At 41.4% G+C, this 5064-nt stretch overlaps 1 pseudogene; it reads left to right on the forward strand.

The window, feature by feature from the left end:
• The first annotated feature begins 345 nt into the window (after positions 1–345).
• On the forward strand, positions 346–3178 carry LOC140575486 (uncharacterized; annotated as a pseudogene).
• The last annotated feature ends 1886 nt before the right edge of the window (positions 3179–5064 follow it).

A 5064-nucleotide genomic window follows, 5' to 3' on the forward strand; every position in this document is an offset into this window, starting at 1 on the left:
CCATTAAAAAAACTTGCTGAAATGGAACTTCTTAAAAACGTTCTATTTATTTGGACAAACATTTTGGGACCTACAGCTCTTATGCCATCCCATTCTTAATCCATAGGCACTAATATGGAGTTGCACCCCATTTGCACCTCTAACAGCAGGTTTGGAGCTCTGCAGTTATCGAGTCAGCTGAGGGTTGGAGACTTTTCTGCACTCTACACAGCACATCTTTATGTGGTCTGACACTTCATGGCTAAGTTGCTGTGGCTCCTAAACAGACGTGGCAACTGTGCCATCCTTTTACAGTAAAAATAAAATTCAGTGAACTCATTAGGGTGGTAACCCATTCTTTCACTAATGTGTGTAATACAAGTCATCGCCTTGATTAAACTGGCTGGCCATGGTGCTTGGCTGTCCAAGGCTCATGTTGTCTCCGCCTTCAAGGTCCTACCTCTCCACTCTGATTTCTGGCATCTCTTTGGGGTCTCTCTTCAGTTCGCCTTACCTTTGGTTGTAAAAGTAGTCCAAAATCTTTTAATACCCTCACTGAGGCCCTCTGTTGGATTCTGCTTAACGTACAATGGTTGCCTTTTGTCCTCCCCTCCTTGATGATTTTCTAGTCATCGACCCCCCCTTCTGCACCCCTGGCATGCAGTCTCACAGCCCTTTCCAACACCTTTCGTTGCCTGGGGATTCCCCTCTCTGATGAGAAAAACATGGGAACCATGCGTTCCTTGGCATCACCTTGGACTCCGTTTTGTTCCAAGCCTCCCTTCCTCAGGAGAAGCATGACCGCATTATTCAGTCTCTCTCCATTTTTCTCAATTCTCCTAACTGTACCAAACAGCAGCTCCTCTCCCATCTGGGCCACCTTAACTACGCAACTCAAATCATTCCACAGGGTCGCTCCTTGACCTCGCGTCTTCAGTCCAATTCTTGCATCACACAGTCATGTTGGACGACTTCTGCCTCCTGGAGCTCAAGTTTTGGCTTGCCTTGCTTCGTCACTGGAATGGCATATCCTTCTTTTATGAAGATGTCATCGGCGACCCTGCGGACATTCAGCTCTTTACATACGCGGCTCCTTCTACCGGCTTTGGGGTCTGCTATAATGGTTGCTGGTTTGCCTCTCCCTGGCGTACTCAGTTCATTCGCCTCGCGTCCGGGCCTGATGATTCTTCAGCCCTCTGGGAGCTCTACCCAGTCGTCGTCACCGCCCTTCTTTGGGAACATGCGTGGACAGGAAAGGCAATCCAAATCCACCATGATAATCTCCCCACTGTTCACATAATCAATAAAGTCCAATCCAAAAGATCCAAAACCTTATTTTTCACACCCTTTATCCGTTGCCTCACTTGGCATTCAGTAATACACAAATACATTCTTAGGGCCATTCATGTCCCGGGCTGATCAAATGCCAATTGCTGATTCTCTCTCATTTTTAATTTCAGAAATTCAGATCCTTAGCGCCTCAAGCAGGCCTTAATTAATTTTCATTCGTCCTCTAACCACCCCCAGATCTTGCTTCTTCTCAAAGGAATTAAAAAGTCAGAACCTCGTCTTCCACCGCAAAGATCACCCATCACTTCAGATGTCCTATGGCACTGCTTACAGACACTCCGTTCCGGTCATTACTCGGCTACCATCTCCCCTACACTCAAAGCCATTTTTCTTTTAGCCTTCTTTGGTTTCCTCAAATGTTCAGAATTTACATCAGCTTCAGTGGCATCCAATTCTTCTGCTTATCCCCTCATATGAGACCTCAACATCTTTGATTCACATACTCTAATTTTCAACCTTAAACGAAGTAAAACTAATCAACAGGGGAAAACCACTCCGTCTACCTTTTTAAGCTACAGTCACAACTCATTCCATATGAACCCCTCGTACATCATATCAACAGAAGGTTCTCACAGAATGCTTAATCAACAGACCCACTTTTCGTCATGGAAGCTGGATCCGCCATAACCCGTCATTGGTTCCACACTCACCTCCGACACGTTCTCTCTCTCAGCGGTTACCCTTCTAATAATTTCTCTGGTCGTTTTCAGAATTGATGCAGCCTTTACAGCTTCCCCTCAAGGACTTCCCGACCACACCATCCAACGTCTTGGCTGTTGGTTTTCCCAAGCCTATCACACCTACATCCGCATTAATCTTAACGACCTCAGACTATCACATGAGTAATTTGCCTCACTGTAAGCGGGAACTTTTGGCGTCTGGCTTCGGGACCCATCAGCTCGAAGCCCCCCAGAACTCCAGCCCAAATTTCTCGAGTTCTCCTTCTTGCCTCAGCTAGCGTGATCCGCATTCGCAAAATGGAGTTATGTAATAACTGAAAGTTTGGGAAAAGGACCACGCCCAAACTCCTCCCCTCCATTTCTACACACTATAAAACCGTTTCTCTCCCTTCTCATTCTTGTGACGAAAACTTGCACCCCACCACCACCCCGGCTCCTCCTGATCATCCAATCATACTCTACCTGGCAGGGGGGGGGGGGGGGGTCTGGCTTCGGGTTCCATCAGCTCGCAAAAGACCCAACTGTCAATAATCATTAAACATCATATATTGTTTTACCAGTCTGCTAATAAACACATATTGTTGCTGTCATGCAAAAACATCCATAACAACAACTGTACTGGAGAAGAAAAAAACCTTTTTAACTTGACATTAAAAGTCAATGCAAAAGGTTTTCTGAATATATTGTTACACAACATCTCTCTGTAAGAACATTTCTGAGCTTAAAGACTTGTTCTAATTTTTATGGCTTTTTAGTAGTGGTACATACAATGCCATCTTGCAAATTAAAAAATATTTGGGGAAGAATAATTGTGTAAAAGGTGCCCTCATCCTGAACAAATGATTACTTTATTGGTTAATAGTTTAGAAGGGTGCATAATACCTTACTCTAGCAAGTGGTACATAAACTAAAATGAAATTTACGAAGTAAAAATACCATTTGATTTGTTGGATATTTACATTCATGTTTTTATAAATCCATAATTAGCTGTTGAACATACAGCTTATATTTTTTATGGCATTGTTAAATGTTTGTAGGTGGAAGCAAGAATTTGCATGCATCACCACTGTCCCACTAAGATCCAAGTTCATGCAGCAGCTAGATCACCACTCAGCAGCTACACCATCTTCTTTTACGAGGAAAAGGAGCTGCTGGACAAAAAAATATAAATATTGTTGCAGACAAGATACTTTATTATTGTGCAGAGACAAAATTGTTTTCTGGTGGATGAACATATTTATTCAGACATCCGTCTTCACAATTTAAATATTCTTGATTTCTTTATTTAGTGCCCTTTTACATTGATGGTCAGAAGTATTTGCATATCCATTTATGCTTAAATGCAGAAGGTGTGACTATTATGTACTGTAAATGTGTTGGTTTGAACAGAAACATTTTATCAATGCATATTTACCATGATCCTCTCACTAATCGCTAAGATTATTTGAGACTAATGGAAGACTGATCACTGGGCTGTCCTGCTACCGGCTTCAGACCAGCTGTCCACCCTCTCGCTACTGCTACTGTCTGTGTTTTTCATCTCTATTTTGTCCAAGCAGCTAATACGCTCATAAAGAAATTATGCATAAATGAATCCATCTCCGAAGTCAATGAAAGGCAGAATACAAACTTTATTTCCCCATAAGGTTTTTAAAGGATATAAAGACTAAGGCACTATGCAGTATAATATGTTAGCCTGAGACAGCCAGCATCTCGCCAAAGCAGTCTGAATACCCCTGGTTCTGCTTGTGTCTTATATACTGTCCTTCTCTCTTATTGTGATGCTATAACTCCTACGCATATTTTTTTACCATACAATGTGATTGTTTGGACCCGCTTATCCAGATTGTTTTTATGCAACACTACATTTTTATAACACTAAGCCTTAGCTTGACACAGCTGGCCTTACTAAAACCTATATAGTGATGCTTTGAAAGAGGCCCCTCAAGCAGGGACGGGCCATGATATGAGGTGAAGGAGAGGTGAGTATCTTGGTAACTAAATACAGGTTTTAGTAAGGCCAGCTGTCTCAAGCTAAGGCTTAGTGTTATAAAAATGTAGTGTTGCATAAAAACAATCTGGAAATACCATTAAGCCAGGATGCTTTTAAATTGGTATGATTACCAATAACAATGGACTTGGGCATTGGAGAGATAATAGTCATATTACTGTATTTTGGCAAAGAGCTTTGTATTAAAGCTGTGATACCAAGAATTACCATTGTACAGGGTTTTTTCCTCCAGCTCTGAGTGAGTTTTTCCTTGACACTGTTGCTGTTAGCTTGCTCACTGGACGTCACACCCAGAATGCAAATAGAGTGCTAAAATAGAAAAACTCATTATACTTTAATTGTACAGAAACAATGCAAAAGCACAATATAGTATTACGTGTACTCAACTGTACTTCAATAGAACTATTTTAAGTATAACTAAATTAACTATAACACTAGCTGTAAACCGTAAAGCTATCACAACTCTTACCTTAGCTCCAAACTCTAAGGCTAGCCGAACCCTAACGCTAGATACAGCTCTTAAGTCTATATTAGCCTGGCTCCAAACCCTTACGGTTTCACAACCCCAAGGCGATATAGAACCCTGAAACCTAAGCCTAAAACCCTTGGGGTCAAACAACTCTAAACATACATCAAATGCTGTATGGCTGTACTCACAAGCCTAACCCTATCTCAATCACCTAAGACTGAACTAACCCTAACACTAGCTGCAAACCATGAAGCTATCACATCTCTTACCTTAGCTCCAAACTTTAAGGCTAGCCTAACCCTAGATACAACTCTTAAGTCTATTTTAGCCCTATCTCTAGCTCCAAATCAAAAGGTTCTCCCAACCCTATTAAAAGGAAAATAAAGTAGATTCAAGAATACTATTTCAGTTATTCTTAAGTGCACTTAAGTGTGGTTGTTGCCAAAATAATGATCTTTGCACTCCAAGAGTGCTAAAATATATATTTTTGGACTTATTATACTTGCATTGTACAGAAAAACTGCAAAACCATAACTTTGTGTTAAGTGGACTTAACTTTACTACAATGGAACTCT

This window comes from Salminus brasiliensis, chromosome 13 (assembly GCF_030463535.1).
Source record: "Salminus brasiliensis chromosome 13, fSalBra1.hap2, whole genome shotgun sequence".
NCBI classification, from domain to species: domain Eukaryota; kingdom Metazoa; phylum Chordata; class Actinopteri; order Characiformes; family Bryconidae; genus Salminus; species Salminus brasiliensis.